The 21,472-nt window shown below is 49.6% G+C and overlaps 1 long non-coding RNA gene across 8 annotated transcripts in view; it reads left to right on the forward strand.

Moving 5' to 3' along the window:
* LOC139361081 (uncharacterized) overlaps positions 1-21,472 on the forward strand; it is a 139,463-nt gene that overhangs the window by 35,605 nt on the left and 82,386 nt on the right. For all 8 annotated transcript variants that reach the window (XR_011618641.1, XR_011618635.1, XR_011618638.1 and 5 more), the window contains exons 2-3: positions 3,269-3,518; positions 4,915-5,035. This is a non-coding gene — a long non-coding RNA (uncharacterized lncRNA). The remainder of the gene's footprint in view (positions 1-3,268; positions 3,519-4,914; positions 5,036-21,472) is intronic.

Below are 21,472 nucleotides of genomic sequence, written 5' to 3' on the forward strand. Positions count from 1 at the left end.
GCAAGCTTTTGGTCCATGAGTCTCTGCACCGGGACTTGCCTCCTGGGACCTCTGCCACTGTCTTGAGGGCCCTGGTGCCCAAGCCTCAGGCAGCTGCGACCCCAGATTCGGTTGCTTTCCCTGCCATCTCATTCCAGCACGAGTGCTCACCCCACTCAATGCAGAGCCTCAGGTTCCCTCAAGATCCCCAGAGATGGAATCTCCCAATTTAACAAGATAGTTGGTGACAAGATTTGAGCGGCACTGATTTAACTCAGCTCCCAGAGTTTAAGTTCTCAAGACACAGTCCTGCTCCTTCCCTGGCCTCATCCTGTGTAGCTGGTGTGGATGCCGGGTTTCCGGAGGGTGGGGCTGAGGCAGGTCAGCAGCAGGGGGATGGCTCATTATCGATCGCTCAATGCCTTGAGGATAACTAGGATTAATGACCTTTATAGGGTTGTAGGTTTGGGGTATATACATACATACATATATATATGTATATATATACACACACACACATATATATATGTATATATATACACACACACACACATACATATATATATACACACATATACATATATATATATATATATATATATATATATATATATTTTAAACGAATTGGCTTTCACGTGGGGCAGCCTACAGCAGTGTGGCCTCACCAGGTGCCCAGCAAAACACCTGCTGACACTGTTACTGTGTGTGTTCCCGTCATCCCACGAGGTGGACACGGTTATCACCACATTTTTCTGACATGAAACTTGGAGAGGAGAGGGTTTAGGAAACTCCTGAAGCCACATTGTCAGCGGGACCCGGGTGGTCTGGCCTTAGATCCTGCACTGTTTGCCCCTCGCCACGCTGTCAGCAGACCTGGGTGGTCTGGCCTTAGAACTCACGCTGACCGCCCCTCCCTGCCACGTTGTGGGGTTTTTCCTGCTTCTGGGCAGCATTTGATAGCTTGTGAAACAAGACCAAGACTTGCTATGAGTGGATATGCCATTATCTGAGATCCAGAACCTTTCCTGGACCCGGCATTGCCGACGTCACATAAGGGGAGGTAAAAACGTTTTCTTTGTGGTCATTGGGGCTCCTGAAATGGTGTTTTTCCCAGTGAGAACTGACTCATAAAAATCTGTTAACTCAATACTATGTGAACAGGAAGAGGTGTGTTGGGCTCTAGTTAAATGTCTCAGAGCCACAGAAGTAAATGAGGGCACCTTCCGAGCACAGCCTCCCGGAGGGGAGGCCAAGGACGTTTGCCTGGAGGGTTTGCCATGAAGCAGGACTCGGACAGGGCTAGTCTGCCTGGAGAGGCCTCTGCCATGATATAAGTTAGTTGAAGTAGTTGAGGGGTGGTGGCGTGAGGTCGGTGGTCCCCGAAAAAGCCCCTAGTAAGGCCGGTTTCCGTGGGATAGAAAACTACCGTTCAGTGGCTGTAATACTGGCTTCACGGGTCTGATGTACAATCCTGCACTTGGGTACTTGGATCCCAGCCAGGTCAGATGGTTGTATCTTGGAGCAGCGTTTGTGTCAGTAGAGAGCAGAGTGGTGGTTCCCAGAGGCTGGGAAAGGACAGAGGTGAGGCCCCTGAAGGATGCTGGTCTTCCTGGTTTAGGGGTTTGGGGCTCAGCCACCTTCCTGTGTCCGTGTAAATTATACCCAGGATGATTTTCGCTCGCCCCACTTTAGTGAAGCATTGGAGCTTCAGGATGTGCGTGCCCACGTCACCTGGGCCGTGATCCTGGAGTTGGGTGAGACTGATTCCCGGGTTTATAGAATTACTCTGGGATTATTAAAAACAGAAGCACTTGAGGCATTCATAATGCTATTTCCTGAACGTAATTTATGTGCAGTTCTTCAGAAACATTTCTCTGAGGAAGCATCTATAATTTTTGTTCTCTGCCACTCAGTGCTAGAAAGAATTGTGCAACACTCAAGTGAGTGGCATTATTCCCCTCCCTCCACCATGCAAGCAAGATTAAAGGTACCTCTGGCCCCCCTCAGTCTTCTCACCTGCAGGGCGCCTGGAGTGGCAGTGTGCTGCCTTCCGTCTTCTTTTTGGGGAGAATTAGTTGTTTTTGTGTGTACTGCTCAGCTCAGCCTGGTGCGGTTGTGTGGGTGAGGAGCTTGGTTGCTAGGTGACCCTCCCAGGCCTGCCTCCCACCTCCCTAGGCCTTGTTCTAAACTGACAGATAACCAGTGTGTTTTGGAAGAGGACAGCAGCAGGGCAGGAGAGAGTTTATTCAGACTTTCTCCTTGCTCTGATGTTTGAGCCCTCATCCAGCCTGGGCCCTTCTACAGAGCTGCCTTTGTGTGTTGCAAACCACTCCCTCCCAGTAACCGTGCTTTCAGAGGTTTGGAAATGTGAATTAACTCATCTTCAATTTAAAGTGTACTATTAAATTTTCATGTTGAAACTGATGTATTTTATGGCCTTTATTAGATTTCTCTTGATTTTTTTTCTCCATATGAGACATTGCATCTTAAGGGAGACAGGCTGGTGTTGGCCCCCTTTCCTAAGGATGGAAGTGAATTCTGAAAGCCCTTTATGTAGGCAGCGAAATAATCAGGGAACCGTTATTATAGCTATGCCTGTCCATGTAAAGTGAGCACGACTCATAAGCAGGAAAAAAATGCAGCCCGGGGGCAAGGTGAGCCCTAATGCTGCCTGTGCCTAGCCTCCCTGCCATGAGGAACAGAAGTGCAAGCTCAGGTGGTTGAGTCAGCCTCCAAGCCCAGCCTGCGCCCCCCTCACATCCCTCTGCATCTGCAGGGGCACAGGCCATGCTGCCACCCCTCGCTCAGTGCCAGGGCTGATGCATCAGGAACGGGGGTGCTGTCCGCCCCTTGCTCGGTGCCAGGGATGATCTGTCAGGATCCCTTGTGCTCATCTGGTCCTCACGTCTTCATCACCAGCCTCCTGCTGGTAACGGGCTTGTTATTACCTTGGTATGTGTTGTGGGGTGGTGCTCAGTCCTCCGAGGGAGGGAATTGGCCCTCAGCCGATTCACATTCAACAGGACCGGGGAATGGGTTCTTGTTCCATGTCCTGGATCCCAAGAAGCCCTTGTCCTGGATCCTGTAATGCCCGGGGTCTTCCTGAGAAACGCTGGTGCCACTGGAGCACAGCCCGGGCCCCTCCAGTTTCTCTGCTTTGTAACTGCACTTGTGTTTAGCAGGTCTTCCAGGACTTAGACGCTGCTTGGTGTGAGCCAGGTTTTGTGTGGAAAGAGGACAGGTCCGAGCCGACAACCAACCAGCCCAGAACCATCTTTTATGCTTCCAGATTCTGTGGCCAAAAACTTATCCGTGGACGTTGAGGGTGATGCCTTTCTGCTCCAAGACGTCTGTGGACTCAGCTGGAGGGATGGAAAGGATGTGGAGCCTCTTCACTCCTGGCCTGGCCTTGGACCTGCTGTGCAGCCTCTCAGTGGCACCAGGGCCCCCTTGTGTCACAGCAGTCTCGGGTTCGTGGCACTGCCTCAGGATGTCCCAGGCTTCATGATGTCCAGGCTCCCCTGGCATGGCGACCTCAGGTGGGTGGCACTGCTCTGACGGACGTCCCAGACTTCATGATGGTAGGACCTCCTTGTGCCATGGTGGCCTCAGGATGGTGGCACTGCCCCAGGGTGTCCTAGGCTCCAAGGCCAGTGTTCCATCCAGCGAAGGGAAGTTGTACTGTAAGGTCTAGTCTCGGAAGGTTCCTGGGGTCCTATCCTTCAGAGTGGTCCTATACTCACCACAAATCAAGCCAGGGGAGGCCCTGCCAGAATTTGCAGCTGTGTTTCAGGTGGTTCCACAAGGCCTCTTTTATTTTGGCCTAGTCAGGTATATAATTCTTTTTCTCTTTGGTTTTATTGAGACAGGCAAAAAAAAACCTTTTTGTTGCCCAGGCAGTGGTGTGAGCACAGCTTACTACAGTCTCAACCTCCCAGGCTCAAGCGATCCTCCTGCCTCAGTCTCCTGAGTAGCCAGGACCCACAGGCACATGTCCCACATGTCCCCATGCCTGACTTATTTTTGTATTTTTTGTAGAGATGGAATTTTGCAATGTTGCCCAGGCTGGACTCGAACTCCTGGACTTAAGCAGTCCAGCTGCCTCAGCCTCCCAAAGTACTGAGATCACAAGCATGAGCCACCGTGCCTGGCCAAGTGTGTTTCTAGTTTCAAAATTAAGAGAACCCCCAGCCAGTTAATTACGTCTCTTTTGGAGCATGCTGCTTATAGTACACCAGGAAAAATCATCCAGAACTTGGAAAGGGGGCTGGAGAGACACAGCCCTTTGAGGTTGTCTGAGAAACCCCTGGGGTCTTTAACCATCTGGAGGGATGTACCATGTCAGACGCACTGTTGTCGACGGGCTGAAGCCCAGGTTTCATGAGGTTATGTGTCGGCTTGTAGTACTTTCTCTGGCAGAGATGCGAGTGACTTCTGCTCACTGAGAGGCTCAACTCAGAGACTTCATGGCCTGAGGGACGGCAGGCTGTTTGAGCTGATCGAGCAATCTCGCGCTACCCTTATTTTCTGAAACGCCTATGAGTGACTTCTCACATGGTCTTTGAAGCGGCTTCATGCCCGCGCTCCTTGGTAATGATCGAATGCTTTTTTTGACCCCTCGTCCCCTTTCTTTGGGATGTTCCGGTCTCAGTTCTCATGTGTTCTGCTTCTACGGTAATTTCTGAAGCTGCTGAATGTAGAAAGCACTGAGGAGGCTGTGCTCCCACCCCTGTGAGCCTTCCAGGCATCATCCTCTCCCCTTGGCGAGGCGGCGTCCATGGCACACCGAGGAGGCTGTGCTCCTGTCCCCCGTGAGCTTTCCAGGCGTCCTCCTCTCCCCTCCAAGGGGGACAGGAGGAACCTTTCAAACCCTTCTTAAACTTGTTTTCATGTCTTTGTTTTAACAGATTTCTTTGTTTCTTCTCCCTTATCCAGAAGTGAGGGTGAACGCTGAGTTATTCACGGGAGTCAAGAAACCACACGCAGCCCAAAGTGACGTTTGTTTCCCTGAAATGATTTGTGTGTGTTCACCTTAAAATGCAACTCAGTAAAACAGGTGTGTTTTGAGAAATAACTTTAAATTACCCAGGTAAAAATGTGACATTTAAATTTCATCATCTGTGCGGGTGTCCAGAGCCCCCTTCTGTGATTGTGTGTGAGTTTGTGACTTGTGGTTATTTTTGAAGAAAGAAAATCTGTTGCTGAGGACTTCAGAGGGTGTGCTGGGATTGTGTAGGGTGGACATCGGGGACTTCAGTGTGTGGCTTCCTTGAAGAGGTTCAAATTAAGGCTGAGAGTCCCTACTCCAAAATGCTCGAAACCTGAAACATTCCGAACTTCCTCATGACACTCGAAGGAAATACTCTTCGGAGCACTTTGGATTTCAGGCTGGGGATGCTCAACTGGAAAGTGAAACATTGCAAGACCCTTCTGGCCCCAGGAGCTTGGATAAGGTCATGAAGGGGGCCTGTGCCGGGTGTCCCTGGAGTGTGAGGCAGCCTGGGCTCGTTGAACTGGTTTTTGTAGGAGCCACAGAAGGGAAAGAGGGTCAAAGTGGCCACGTCTGGCTCCTGAGAAGGCTGGACCAGAAGGAGGTGGGCACGGAGGGCAGCAGTTGAGTCCCCAGCGTCCGGGGCTCCTGTCCCTGGTGGAGTTGAGAGCCTCCTCTAGTTGTGGCCTCTCCCCTGTCAGCAGCCACTGAGGCCTGAAGGGAGAGGAGGGGGCTGAGGAGAGGAGGAAGGATAGGCCTGCTTCTGGAGAGGGCCAACATCGGCCTGTGCTAGCCTCGTTTGTTAATCCTGCGTCCAGGGTGCACGGCCGTGCCTCGTGGTGTAGCGGTTCCCGGAATGCACAGCGTTCTTGTCTGCAGTAACAGCTTTGTCTCCGACCCTTGGAGGCAAGTTACCTTTTTCCCCAGTGAAAAGAGGCAGAAAATCTTATAGAAATGCATTTGCTCTAATGTCTATTTTCCGATAAGACATGGTCGCTTAGGTTAAATCTTTGGGAGGTCAAGGCAGGAGGATCACTTGAGGCCAAGGGGTTCAAGACCAGCCTGGACAACATAGCAAGACCACATCTGTATAACAGAAAAATTAGCTGAGTGTGGTGGTGCGTGCCTGTGGTCCCTGCTACTCTGGAGGCTGAGGTGGGAAGATCACTTAAGGTTACAGTGAGCTGCGATTGCTCCACTATACTCCAATCTTGGTGACAGAGCCAAGACCCTGTCTCAGAAAGAAAAGTTAAAAAAAAAAATCCAGAAATGTCATTTTCTTCTTAAATCATCCGAAAAGAAAAATCGTTTTTTTCTAAGAATGTAAAGGGAAACTGATACGATTCTTTCCTTGCATTGTTTCTCCTTTTCAAATATTTACAGTAGTCCGTCCACATCGTCTCTCAATCTCATTACAAAGCAGCAGGTGTCTTTGAGGTTAGTGGTGTTTCTCTGTGTCGCACCTTGGAGAACAGCCAGCATGAAACCTCTTACCACAATCGTGCGCATCGTTTGTAGTCCCAATTAAAATCCTCTCCAGAGATGCCTGTGCTGCTTATTATAGCAGAACTTTGGTTGTGCTGAAACGTGCATTCAGCTAATGGTTTTAAGTTCATATCTGAGATGATGTTGTATAATTCATGAAGCATATGGGATCAGTAATGATTGAAGATAATTCTGGCTGATGTCATTTAGAGGATATTTTTCACTTCAAGTTAAAGTTTCCTTCGCGATAGTCATTTTGGGATTCATTTAACTATGTGCTTTATTTCATAGCTCAAATTTTCATTTGTCATTTCATAACATAGGATTTTGAAAGCAGATTTGGAAAATATTTCTAACAAAATGTTTGCTTATGACGTCCTAAGGAACAGCACTCAGAATTGCTACTAACTGTGGTACATTTTAAGGGTGATGATAGAAGTCACTTGAACGGGAAGTGGTGCTTTGTGAGGCAGATGGGGTTTGAACCCTGGCCCTCCTGATACACCAGTCCTGACCCTGGCCTTCTCTCCTCTACACTGGGAGATGAGAAGGTGCCAGTATCCACCTCACAGACCGTCCTGAGAACCTGGGACTAAGGGCTTGTGTTCCTCTTGCAGGTGGTGCAGATGTGGGGGCTTGAGGATATACACACTGCAGGCTGCCAGTGTCGGGGTAATCCAGTTTTAGTCATAAAGGTGGGATTTACTTTGCTCCCCTGCTGACCAGGTGCGGTGCCACTGTTGTAGCAGGTGTGTGGATCCTCTTGGGTGCTCCTCAGGTGGAGAAGGAGTCACTGATTCGTATTCCCAGTGTTAGATGTGAGGGGACCATGGACCTCATGTGTTCAGAGGGGAGGAGTAAAAAGCTTCCCTTGTAATTCCAAGACTGTCTATCCCAGGAATGCCAAACCACTGGCTTTCACCTGACACTGTCGTAGGTGACACTGTATGGAAATGAGGACTCATATTTCGCATACCTGAGCCAGTACCTGTCTCTCTCCAGGGCCGTGGCCGAGCCCTCTTGATTTCTCTGGGTTGCCAGCCTGGGGATCTGTAAGCCCAGTGACGTCTCCGGTCTCGGCCCCCGCTCCCCGTGGGGACAGGAGGTGGCTTCAGGAGGCTGGTGATGAATGCCTGAATGAAGCCGACTTGTGACTGCAGTTCTGTCTAAGGGCCTCCCCGGGTGTTAGATGTCAGTAAATGACACCTGTGTGTGGATCTCATGTGCTGAGAGAAACAGTGGAGGAAATCAAAGCTTGTGGAGTCTGCGGGTTCTGGACTTGGGGGTGTGTGCACCTGTGTACTTGGTGAGGGGTGTGATGTCTGGAATGAGTGTGCACGTGTGTCACGTTTGTGCATGTGTGGTGAGTGTATTTAGCAGGCGTGGGTGGAGTGAGCATGTTCATGTGTGTCGTATGTATTTGAGGGTATGTGTGGAGTGTGTACATGCATCACATTTGGTGAGGGTATTTGAGGGTGTGTATGGAGTGCATACATGCGTTTGCGTGTATAGTATTGGGTGAAGGGGTGGCATGTGTGGAGTAAGCATGCACACGTGTGTGCTGTGTGTGGGGTTTCTACGTGGTCCTCCCCTGAGCCTGCTCCTGGGCCCTGCTGTCCTGGCAGCTTTACAATTTGGTGTGTCTTTGATTCCGGAAGATTCTGGAACCAAATTCTGAAGCTGTGATCACAAACTTGCAGCCTTGGAGGACGCTGGCCCATGGAGCTGGCACGAGGATCTCTGTGCTGGCCTCTCCCTGGGCTCTGTCCACAGAAGAGCGTGTCCGATGATTGAGCTGTGCGGGTCTGTGGCTCCCCAGCCTCCAGTCAGCCCTCGGTTCTGCCTCGCCTCTGTTTTTCTTGCTGAGGGGCTCCGGGAAGTGGTGCCTGGGATGGCGTTTTCACCCTGGGGTTGCTTTTCCAGCTGCCCAGGTGCTGGCTGTCTGAGGCCTGCTGCCATCCTGGTGGACGGGGATGTCGCGGGGGCATTCCTGAGCACCTGCGGGAAGGCAGGGTTAGGAAGTGCCAGAGGTGAGTGGCTTCCTCCCACACTTGATTTTCTGGAAAGTTCTGGGTCTCATATTTTTCCCTAAGGGAAGTTAGAAACTGAGTTTCTCTTTAGGGGAACGTCTTTGCAGCGTCTGTTGTTTGAATGTTCTCCAGGTGTGGAATACTCGGGGCCGTGTGTGTTTGGGAACATCCGTGTCCTAAGCGAATTCAGTAGGGAATGGAGAGAGGCCTCCTGTCAGCTTGGCCTCTGTTTCCTGCTTGTTGAGAGTTGACAGCTGCTGGTATCCCAGGGAGAGTAAAACACTGGGCGGTGCGGGATGGAAACGTTCACTCTGACAAGGTCAGTGGGAAAGCATCTAAACAAACGTCGCTGTTCTTCAGGCTTCTGGGGGTCGAGCTTGTTTTGTGGTGTTGAGGGAAAGCTACGCTTGTTCCTGTTCCTCACCATTTGAATGGTGTCCAGGGCTCGTTCTTCTGGAGAAGTGATGCACGTGAGTGGGGGTCAAGTCGCAGGCTCCGAGGTTATTTGGAATCTGTCAACTGATTTCCTGAACACACAGGTGCTTGGTAAAGATATTCCTGATTAGCTAAAACATTTCAACAGGACGTGATAGCTGGTGGTTGTTTAGAGACTATCACATTTTTCCTGTTACTTTTTAAATGCCTGTTGAATCAGGGGGGATTCCCATACTTTTCTTTTCCTGTCTGCATACTTGATATTTTGTTTATTGTTTTTTATGTGGGTGTGCAGTTAACAGGATTTGGAAGCAGTCTCAGCCCTGGGGAGACTTCAGGGCCACCTCAGTCAGTGCTGAAGGGAGGCAGGGATTTGGGGGCTACCTCATCCATAGGACAGACACCAAGGGCCAGAGGTCAGCAATCTCAGTGAGGTCACAAAGACGGGCACACCCAGCACCCTGGCCCATGTGCCTCTCCTTCACGTTTGTCTCTGCTCAAACTGCTCTTCTGGGTCATCACGGGTGATCTCTAGGCGCGTGCTTGCTTCTTGCAGAAGTGGTGTCTGGCTGTGGTCAGTGTGGGCCCTCAGGACTTCCATGTTTTTGGCTCACATCAATATTGGGCAGTGGTGTATGTGTGTTTTGGAGTGGTAGATCGGGTGGATTTTGGCTTTACCAACTTATTTAATACCTGTTCTCCTAGGTATAATACCTGTTCGTAAGCCGCGCGTTCTCCTAGGCGCTGAGACCCTATCATAAGCTGTGTGTTCTCCTAGGCGCTGAGACCCTATCATAAGCTGTGTGTTCTCCTAGGCGCTGGGACCCTATCGTAAACTGTACTTGAGGGATCTCGGAGGTGCTCCTTATGAGGATCCGATGCCTGACCTGAGGTGGAAGAGTTGCAATTCAAAACCAGCCCCCCGAAAAATTGTCTTCCATGAAACCCATCCCTGGTGCCAGAAAGGCTGGGGGACAGCTGGCCTAACGCGGGCTAAGATGTCAGTAGATTTTTGGACTCGGGCCTCAGTTGAAGAGGATTAGATTTTGAAAGGTGGGGATTGAAGGCTTCTAAAGGGCAGGTTTCATCTCCAGTGGGGCCTCGGCAGAACTGGGTAGAACTGACCCAGAAGCTGACAACTAGTCAGGCTGGCTCACTACCTGTGTCCTGTGTGTGCAGCCTTGCTGTTTATTCAATTGTCTCGTGGTGATGTGGGTTCCATCCACAGCCTCAGAGTAGTGGAACCCATTACTTCAAGGCTGATCTTATTTAACTTTATCAAAAAGACATGAAAATCATTTAGTATAAATCTTCCAGATACCTGTATCCTTTCTTTTCCCAGAGGCTTTTAAGTATTGCAACTTAAAAATCTTCAAAAATAACTTTAAAGGAAAACCTCTAAGTACATTTTTGATGAGCACCCTTGACAGTTTTAATATGTGAAGTAAATTCCCTTGACTTTTGTATTCCTAGAAACTCGTTCATGTTTGCAGAAGACTTTGTATTTTGTCAACAGTGGCCACTGTTCGGTGACCATCATACCTGCCGTGGTCTCATTTAGAAAGTTGGATGTGGATGTATTAGCTTTTCAGACACAAAAACACATGGGCTGTTTGTTTTTGGTTTTGAATTTTTTGGGTTTTTTTTCCCCCCAGCTGAATTCAAGAAAGGGAAACAAGCAGATAGAGTAAGTACCAGAAAGAGTCTAAGTGGTTGGGTGGGGGATCCTACTATGGTGCTGGGTTGTGTTCTGCCAGATATCACTCCTCAAAAACCTGACCCTGAAAGGGCTGGCATTGCCCTCACCCTGTGACGTTTGTCTGTCTCACCAGAAAATGAAGAATCTGCCAGAGTACTGTGAGTCAAATTCAGTCAGAACTCGATTAAATAAGAGGCTTTGTCTCAAAGGCCAAAACATAAGGACATATTTTTAAGTTTTTTTTTTTCTTTTTTTTGAGACGGAGTCTCGCTCTGTCACCCAGGCTGGAGTGCAGTGGCGTGATCTCGGCTCACTGCAAACTCTGCCTCCCTGCTTCACTCCATTCTCCTGCCTCAGCCTCCCGAGTAGCTGGGACTACAGGTGCCCGCTACCACGCCTGGCTAATTTTTTGTATTTTTGGTAGAGACGGAGGTTTCACCGTGTTAGCCAGGGTGGTCTCGATCGCCTGACCTTGTGATCCACCTGCCGCCTCCTCCCAACGTGCTGGATTACAAGCGTGAGCCGCCACACCCGGCCGAAAACATGTTTCTTTACTGCCTCAGTCCTCAGTTGGGTAGTCTGTTCTTTGTTGTTGAAAGGCGCGCTCTGCGAGATGGGAATCTTCCGGTTGCTTACTTAGGGAATCCTGCCAGCCGTCATATACTGGAGAGCGCAGTTTCCTGGCTGCCCTGGTCTTTGAGGGGAGGGAGACTGAGGGGTCATTTTCCCACCTGGACCAACGTGTTTATTAAACCTGGCTTGTGGATCATTTGGATCATTTTATGAAGGAAAAGCCACATCTGTGACTTTCAGATGAGTGGAAGTCATGTTAAATATATATATATGTGCTACTATGGAGAAGTTTTGTCTTTGTGACCTGTGAATACAGTCATGGGAGAGCAGAATGTTCACGGTGTAGGTGCTTACAGTGTGCATGCAGGGTCACATTCTTCACTAGTATTACGTTAAAAAGTGACAAATAAGAGAAAAATATTTTCCTCATTACAACCTTGGTAAGAAGCTGGCAGTACTCTTGTTTTTGGAGGGGTGTGAAGGGAATATTGAGAAAGTATCATCAACGTTAGACTCGCCCACTCTGCAAATCCTATGCCAGCTCGAGTGAGGACCCCGTGATGGAAAGATGCACCCCTCTGCCCGGAAGAAGTTGAATCTTTGTGGCGCTCAGGATGCCTGGTTCATCTCTATACAAAGGCAGAGTGTGAAACGCTGTGGAGACTGAGAGAAGAGATGTGGTTAGCAAGTATGAGTGAGAAGTTTGGGGCTTGTTAGCACCTGGCGTGTGTGCAGCAAGCTTTGCTATCTGCACACGTGTGATCCTTGGAACACTGGTGTGTGGAGCCGTGAGGCTGTCGAGGGCCCCAGCTCCCGGCAGGCTGAGGAATCCCCTGTTACCACCAGGATAACCGTGATTGAAGGCTGTCACTCAATCCCAAGTCCCGGAAGGGGCTCCTTTCAGAGAGGAAAACACCCCTGGAGCCTCGGGCAGAATTCAGTGATTTTTCATATAATGTTGCTCAGATTTCGCAAACATGAAACCAAGAACATATTTCAGAATGCTTATGGTCCTTTTGTAACCATGGAAACAAAGTAATTTGCAGTCGATGGACAGTTTGCGGAAGCTGAACTACCTACATCATGAGCACGGCGCTCTCCCTACCACCCTGGGCCTTGCTCCGGTTTGCTGGGAAGGCTTTGCAGGGCCTCTTGGATGGGATTCTTCTCCCATGTCCCATGTTGCTACCCCTGGTCACAGCCATACTGCTGGGCACCTGCGCCGTGAGGACACTGAGTGGACACGGAGCCGCGGGGCAGCAGTTGGTCATGAGGTGGCATCCACATGGTCCAAAACAGGTTTCTGTTCATTAAGAATGATCGTTGCAATAAAAACAGAGTGAAAGAAAACCCTCTACTGACCTGAGAATGCGTCAGCTCAGTTGGGTGGGGAAGTGCAGTGAGGAAGGTGAAGACTGAAAGGAAATGAAGGAGGGAGAGGAAAGGAGAGAAGGGAAGTGAAAGGCGGAGGGAGGATGGGAGTGAAGAGGGAGATGGAGGAGGAAGAAGAGAGAGGGTGGTGGGCAGGAGCCTGGCAAATGAGTCCCAGAGCCGGTTCCTGACCGTCGTGGGTGCGTCAGAGCTGATCTTCCAGGAGAGGTGGCCTGGGAGGGCTGACCCTTAGGAAGTGAGGGCCGGGGGGAGCTGATGTTTTGGCCCTCAGCGGGGCTGTTGCTGACCTGAGATGCAGTCGATGGTTTTCCCGAAGAGGTCGTCTGCGCAGTCACCGTTTGCTGCCAGGTTGGAGAGAGAAGTGCTCCCCATGAGTTCTTTCTATTTTATGGATTTTTCCCAGTTTAGCTGAGCAGCCTGTCAGTGGAAATGTCAGGGATTACTAACATGTCTCCATTCTACAGAGCAGTCGGCCAGCTTCCGATCCTGTAGTTGTTGGGGGCACCACTCCCGTCGTGTCAGTGCTGGCCCAGCATGGAAGCTGCAGCCGGAGGCACTGGGAAACCTGCGTGGCTCTTGCTGCCGGGATTCTGATGGGAGTCGTGCGCTGGAAAAGAGACGTCCTTTAGGCAGAGCCTGGTGAGGAGGGGGTGCTGCTGTTGCAGCAGTACATGGAATTTCAAATGACAAATGAAACAAGCTTTTAATTATGACCAGAGCTCTGGGCCCTGCTTTTCTTCAAATGGAAATGTTGTGCTGAAATGGAAATGAATTTGCTGTTAATTGGTTGCCTCATGCAAGATGGAATGCTGGGAACAAAGTAGAATGTGGACTTATCCACAGAGCTTCCTCCTCTCAGACTGTAATCAGTTGGATGATGATACACAGGAATACGTGAGAATTCATGTGAGAAAGGCGATGGATGCAGACCTGTGTGACCGGCAGGTGTAGGGGGAGGTTTGAGAGAAGCTTTTGGCTGAAGTGGTGTCAGGTGCAGGTGCTGAAGTGTGATGTCTGGCTGGATGGAAGAGCACACACCTCTGGGCTGCGGGAAACAGATAGAGGAGGAGGTGGGCAGACGTGAGTCATGTCTTAGGAATGGTAGCAATTCAGGCAGACCCAGGATCAGGCTCCCACGGGGGAGGAGTGGACATCAGGACTCAGGGAGCGTGGGGTGGGGGTCATGTCCAGGCCTCTGTGGAGCTCGCTGCTGTGTCAGCAGGGCCTTGTGCTTGCCCTCCTTAAAGCTTTCCCGATCCGTAAAACGGGCACGACAAAATCCACCTTGTGACACTGAAGCTTAAATGAGATGATCTACATGGTGTCTTCCTTCCCTTCCTGACACATCATAGACTCACAGCTATGGTAGCAGCGACAGACTGGATGGAATGCTGGAGCCACTTTGTGCCTGGTGAAGCTACATGGATTTTTGCAGTGCTGGAGACTGTCTCTGAAAGTCTTTGGTCATGGCAGTGGCAGCCTCGAGTGGCTCTTGGCATACTTGAGTCTGTGGAGAGCAAGGTTGACTGGAGCTCCGAGGCCATTGATACTATCCAGGGGTGAGCTGATGGGGCCCTAAAACATGGGGGAAGGCCGAGAGGACTTGGCTGCCAGAAGCATGCCAGAAGCATTGTAGATTTCTGGCTTCGAGAACTTGCTGACTTATGGATATAGGAAGGTAAACCCAGATGGCTCCAAAATTTTAAGTCCAGAAGAAAGGTGGGCGGGTACAATTGCTGATTAGGTCATGGTCGCCCTGTCCCTTTCTTTCTGGCCATCGTTTCTCCTCCCTCCCCCTGCCTTTGTGAGCTGGAGGGCCTGAGCCTGCACAGAGGTCTATTTCATGGTGACGATGACCTGCAGTAAGAAATCTCTCCACTTTATTTTGCAGCAGTAGTTAAATAAATTTAAGGAGTGATGGTGTAGTGGTATTTGTTTTGTTTTTGCTTTTTTTTTTTTTTTTTAAGTATCATTTAACTGAAAGTTATTCCCAATTTCACTGATCACTTTGAGAGGCCGAAACATGCTTTGATTTGTTATTTTGTGTTTGAGCTAGTTTATTTTCTCACAGGAATGCCAATTGTTCTGTTGTCACACATCATTAAGTATCTCAAATTGTGTTACTATAATACTTAGCTGAATTATCTCCCTTATTTTGACGTTTAATAAACTAAAATCTGTGTGAAACACACAGGATGGTGCATCTCCGTTGAGGGTTGTTCAGAAGTGTGACTTTTCCTGGCATGCTTGAGAATCAGTGACATTATTTTATAGAAACACTTTGCAACTGACACCAAAGCTAGAAGCTCCTGTAAAGGGCAGGGTAGGTAACGTGTTATGCTTTATGGGTCACTGAAGTCTCTACATATATTTCTTTTATTAAAACTTCAAAGTGTAAAAATCACTTCTGGTTCCCTGGCCAAGGCTCGGTCGGGGATCATGGTTTGCAGACCCTTGACATCACCTTAGCTGAAAGCTGGTCTCCCATGCGGTGAGCAGGGGCCCACCTCATTGCTTCAGCCAGGAAGATGCTGCCCTCATGCTGGAATTTACTTCAAACAAACTTGAAAGCTCTGGCACCGCTGCTTATTTCCATACTGTTGCAGGCTATCTAAAATACGGGAGATGCCTTGGTGTTTTGATCTTTTTACTCCTCTTGAACGGCTCTGAGATGGCTCATCGCGAGTTAGACATTTGCAGAAATGATCAAGCAGAGCTGCAGTCATCTTGCAGATCAAGTGAAGTTTTTTCTGAAAGCTTGTTACAGGCTTAAATTTCTGACCCCTTTCCATCCACTGCTCTTGTATGATTGGCTTCTTTTTGCACCCATTTGGATCTGTGAAGCGTCTCCCCACCGTGGTAGAACTTTAGCTCTGATTTCATGTATGAGTCGGTATCCTCACTCCTCTTCTGCGAGGAGAAAGCGCTGCAGGTCCTGCGTGGTTTCCGTCCCCTCCCTGCACGCGGATGGATTGGGAGGTATTTGTGGTGTGTGAACTTGCTATCCCCAGAGGCTCCTGGTTCACTCCCCTGGACCGTACTCCTCCCTACTGCTATGGACTGCACTCCTCCCTCGTGGTTCATTCCCCGGACAGCATTCCTCCCTCCTCCTTCCTGGCTCACTCCCCTGGACCACACTCCTCCCTCCTGGCTCACTCCCCTGGACCACACGCCTTCCTCCTGGTTCACTCCCTGGGCCGAACTCCACCCTCCTCCCTCCTGTTTCACTCTCCTGTGTGCCCACTCCTCCCTCCTGGTTCACTGCCCTGGGCCCCCACTCCTCCCTCCTGGTTCATTGCCCTGGGCCCCCATTCCTCCCTCATAGTTCACTCCCCAGGGCCCCCACTCCTCCCTCATAGTTCACTCCCCAGGGCTCCCACTCCTCCCTACTCCCCTGGGCTGCATTCCTCCCTCCTGGTTCACTCCCCTGGGTCCCCACTCCTCCCTCTTGGGGGCGTGGTAGTTTCTGTTGTGCTTGTGCCAGCACGGTAAGGCTGAGTGGCAGCTCCAGGGCTGTGGCTGCTCACGCAGCTGTGGCATTAGTGCAGAGAACTGCGGAGATGCAGCTGCCCTTGCTGTGATGCTTCGAGTGTCATAGTCGATATGGGAAACTGTGTGGGATGTGGATGTCCCAGGAAGGGACAGGAGCCTCCCCTCAGCCTCTGCCAAACACTTCTCAGCCAGGTGTGGTGGCTCACGCCGGTAATCCCAGCGCTTTGGGAGGCCGGGGCGGGCGGATCACCTGAGGTCAGGAGTTGGAGACCAGTTTGGCCAATGTGGTAATTTTTGACGTATTAAGAATTAAGGAAAATGACTCACACTCGTTTGCCTTGCTTTTTAATTGACGATTGGTGTAGCCCAGTAGTGTGAACTTGTTAAGCAACCATTCTTACCAAAAGACTAACCTTTAAAAGTCTCTTCCTCTGGACACGTCTTTGGCTGCTGTAATCAAATGCAATGTAATCAGCACTGGTTAATGGCTTTCCTTGCTTGGCTAACAAATGCTCCGCAGAAACTTTGGTTTCTTGTTATTTTCATTTATAATTATGTTTTAAGCCTTCTATTTTTTCTAGCTTTCCTGCGAGTTGGGAATAACTGTGATGGGTACTTAGTTTGGGATGTTGACATACACTGTATGCCCAGCTATTATGCCATTGTGTGAACACTGATTTGTCACTTTCTCATGAAGACTGATTTCACCTAGTTTGGTAAATTCTATTAATTTTAAGGAAGGGGGTATGCCAGGCGCGGTGGCTCAAGCCTGTAATCCCAGCACTTTGGGAGGCCGAGGCGGGCGGATCACGAGGTCAGGAGATCGAGACCATCCTGGCTAACACGGTGAAACCCCATCTCTACTAAAAATACAAAAAGAAATTAGCCGGGCGTGGTGGCGGGCGCCTGTAGTCCCAGCTACTCCGGAGGCTGAGGCAGGAGAATGGCGTGAACCCGGGAGGCGGAGCTTGCAGTGAGCCGAGATTGCGCCACTGCACTCCAGTCTGGGCGACAGAGCGAGACTCAGTCTCAAAAAAAAAAAAAAAAAAAAAAAAAAAAAGGAAGGGGGTGGAATGCAACTGCTGTTAGGTGGCTTTTTTAAGGATCAAGGAAATGTTGCCATGATTATTACCATTACAGAAGGAACATAAAAACACGTGCTGCCTTCAGTCATGTAAGTCCGCATCTGTGACTGCAGAAAACGGCAGCCCCAAATCTTAAAATCGTGTGGATGCACCAAGCCCATCTGCAGGGCACCGTGGAGCAGACTGCATTAGCCGAAGTTGGCCCACAAGTCCTGAGGGATGGTGTCTGAGTTATGATAAGGCTCTGACTTGGGATTAAACAGGCCTCCAGATACTGTGATATTCTAAACAAAGACACGATACTGCCCTGGGAGCCCAGTGGGCACCTGTAGGCAGTGTAGGTGAGAAAAGGCTCCAAGGAAGATTCCTGCAGCTCAGCTAGGAGGATTCTGTAAGGCAGTAGACACATCAATGTTCACATAAGAGTGTTGAGCTATATTCGTTCCTTTTAAGCAGCCAGGCTTGTGCGTGTTTTTAGGGGCACTGACATGGCGCCCCTTCCACCCTCACTGCTGGTTGTGCCTGTTTGATGTTCCGGATTTCTGTGTTAAGTGTGTCCACTCTCCAAATGTATCTCTGTCTCTAGAATATTTTAGAGTAGACCATTTATTGGTTAAACGCTTGTTTTTAGTGAGGGAGAAATCTTTAAAACTGGCCATACAGACCCTGCTATAAATGTTGAACAATGGAGTGTGTAATGTTTAACACGTAGTGTTTAAAGTAGAAGACAGTTTAATTTAGAAATCCTGTTGGAATGCCAACTTAAATTACCACCATCCGTATGCATATGGAAAAGAATGAGAGTGAATGTGCAGAATTGGAATTTTGTCTATTTTGTAGAGATTCTGTAATGTATCAGGTAGAAGCCTCACTTCATGATTTAAATGCATGAAGCTGAAATTACAAAACTTGATGAAAACACGCCTTTGAATAGTGAGCCTTTATCCTCCTTGAAATAGTGATTCATTCACTAACACGTCCACCTGCAACTTTGTCAAACACATTTGTTGCACTAGTTCTCAAGTGGGCTCAGTTTTCCAGACAGGCAGATTATTACTGTTTAAACTTTGTCCTGATGATGTTGGTGAACAGGGAAAATCCCTTGAGGTGGATCCTCTGTGTGTGTTACACATCAGACGCGGCCTGCCCAACCCCTCTGCCTGTAACTGGGAACCTTGACTGTCGGGATCATTGTAGAGAACCTTGAGGAAAGCAAAACAAGCCTCTGGAGTAGCAAAAGATGTAGCTGATTTCATGCAGTAAAACTTGCACATTTTTCTTTAAAATGCATCCTTCGGAACATCAGCTTGCTGATTATCTTAGAATCGCTGTAGTCTGCTGACAGCAGTCGTGGGAACAGGTGCATGGCCCGGCTGATGCAGGAGGGTCTCAGAGCGGAACCACACTGCTGACACCGAAGGAGGGGCTGGAGCGATCACGCTCGTGACTCATGCAGATGACCTTGGCTGACCTCCAGAAGAGGAAGTGTCAGTATCCAAGGAGGAAAAAGTGTATTAATTTCATGAATGTTTGCCTTCACAATGGCTAATACCCTGAGTTTGTGGCACCTGCTGTCTCCAGAATGAGGAGTCTTCCCTTCCTGGCAGACAAGCTCTAGATGGGAACAGGAGCTGTGGCTGCTGGATTGAAGAGGTTTCCTTCTTGGGGAGGTGGCCTTCGAGCCTGACTCGAAGGAAGCTGTGACTGGCGGGAAAGGGCGTTGGAGACAGTGTATTTACCAGGAGGGTCAGTGACTGAGAACCATCCTGTTCCGAGTATTGCCATTCTGGTTCTAGAGTAAACTTGGGGAGAAGCAACAGCCAAAAGCCTCGAGGAATATTCTGTGATGTTGATGACATTTGGTAGATTTGTTGCTGAGACTTAAATGAGAAGCCCTGGAGGTGCAGGTCTATCAGGCCATGCGACATGGGACAGCTGCTGCTTCAGGGATTGGAGTCCCCGTGCCAGAGGCTCAGTCCTGCAGAGACTTTTGCACAGTGGGCAACTGCTGCCTCCGGTTGATTGTGAGTCCCCCAGATGAATACCCGTGAAAGGTACCGTGTCAGCAAAGACCCAAACTCTGTGAAGCATTTCGAGATTTATTCTGAGCCAAATGAGTTACCATGGCCCTTGATACTGCCCTCAGGAGATCCTAAGAATGTATTCCCAAGGTGGTCCGAGCCCAGCCTGGTTTTATAGCTTTTAGGGAGACATGAGACAATCAATCAAATAAATGTAAGATGTACATTGGTTTGGTCTGGAACGGTGGGACAACTGGAAGCAGGGGTGTCCAGGTCATAGGTAGATTCAAAAATTTCCTGATTGACAGTTGGTCGAGAGAGTTGTCAGATAAGGGGTTGTGGAGACCAAGGCTTTGTCATGTGGAGGGAATCCTCCAGGTAACTTCGGAGAGAATAGATTGTAAATGTTTCCCATCAGACTAAGAGTCTAAGTTCTGTCTAATTCCAGAAGGGAGGTGGGGTGATGAGGCAATTCCGACCCCCCACCGATCATGGCCTGGACTAGTTTTTCAGGTTAGCTATGGAATGCCCTTGTCAAAAGCAGGGGCTGTTCAGATGGCCAAAGGGGCTTCAAATTCTAATGTTTTTACAACCAGAAAGTGGTTGTGTTTCTTCTGTGGATGACAGCCAGTGTGGTAATTAATATTTTATTAGCAGATTAATTTGGAAGTCAATGTGTTTTCAAGTATGTTAATTATTAAGTCATCAACAAACAGAGAAGGGCTTGCTTTGAAACCAGCCTGAGACTCAAGAGGCTCATCAAAGAAAACGATGGACTTGGGAGAACTGATTCACGTGTTTACTGCGCCAAGTTTCAGGCATTATGAGAAGTCTGTGCTGATACATTTGTGACTTCAGAACTTAAATCTTGATGGACTCTTAAGAGTGAGGCTTTTTTTTTTTCTTTTCTTTTTAAACGGTCAGTGTTTCTGTCTCCTGTGTTTTGTCTTCCAGCCGCTGAGCACTTTAGCCTTGTGTTCTTGTGGCCTTGTTCTCCGAATCACCCCCTTTGCTGCTCCTCTGTCCTGCCCGCCTTGATCGCGTCTTCCCCACCCCATGGGTTTTATCCCGAGGACTGCTCTCCACTGTGTGGAGTGGAGGATCAGTGGACACTGGCTTTACCGACTCATTTTCTGTGTAGCTCCCAGTTTCTCAAAATCATAATTGTCTTGGATTCCCTGTAAAACTGGGAGTCAGGCCTTGGGCGCAGTGCTGGGTGGCCTTGGGCGCAGTACTGGGGCAGGAGGGAGAGATGAGAACAGGAGGGATGGGTTTGTCAGGGGAAGGAACCCCTTGTCGAATTCCTGTGTCTGTTTTAGGTTAAAGACGAATGTCCGGGTGGGTGGATGTCTCACCGGGTGTGGCTGGACCTCGCTGTGCTGAACCCTGAGCAGGGGCCCCAGCAGCTGCCTCCTGCCAGACCGGGGCAACAGGGCTGGGATTTCACCTCTGGGGTGGGTTGTGAGGGCTTGTGCCAAGGTGGAAGTGTCTGCACCACCTGAGGGGCATGTGGGAAACTGGTCTGTGCTCCTTACCCGGGAGAAGCTGAGCTCACTTGGGCCAGAGCCTCTGGGGAGGTAGGAAGGCAGAGGCCTAGAATTCCTGTTTTCCCCAGACAGCAAGGAAGCTCAGTGTTGCACCTGCTCTGAGATGCTCTCAGCAGCCATATATAGTTGATTTTAACATGAGGGAAGGTGCCAATTAACCTGGCTCTGTGGGGAGCTTTGAGGAGTCCAGTCCTTGGGCCCCGGGCTTTTTAATGTGTTCCTTCCTGAACAAAAAGCAACAAAAGATCCCTGTGGCTGATGCCGACTGCGTGGGGTAGGACATGCCGAGCTTGTGTGGGGCTTGCCCCTGAGTTTCCTTGGTGCTCCTCCCAGCCCCCACGGACACCAGCCGTTCCAGGCCGAGGCTTTTCCTGTTTAGACCCTCGTTGGTGGTGTCTGCGATCCTGGATCGAGGGCCCAAGCACTTCTTTCATTATTATAAATGATTCACCCGAGATGCATGGCTGCCCCCAACATCTCACGAGCATGAGATACAGCCAGTGTCGCTGCCCCAAGCTCATAATTCTAGTGGAAAGGGGAAATTTTACTTTTAATGTGCTCGTGTGACTCAGATGCAAATATTCAATTCCCGTTAAACTTTCAAGACCTTGAGAACCTCTGAGATTCCTTGGAAGCCGTTCCTTGGCCCCACGACTAACTCCTGTGGAAGGAGGCTGGGGTGGTCTGCGTGGTCTGGGGTCCTGCTGTGTTCTCCAGGATTCCTTAGGTTTCATCATTAGTCCC

This window comes from Macaca nemestrina (assembly GCF_043159975.1).
Source record: "Macaca nemestrina isolate mMacNem1 chromosome 4 unlocalized genomic scaffold, mMacNem.hap1 SUPER_4_unloc_9, whole genome shotgun sequence".
Lineage (NCBI taxonomy): Eukaryota > Metazoa > Chordata > Mammalia > Primates > Cercopithecidae > Macaca > Macaca nemestrina.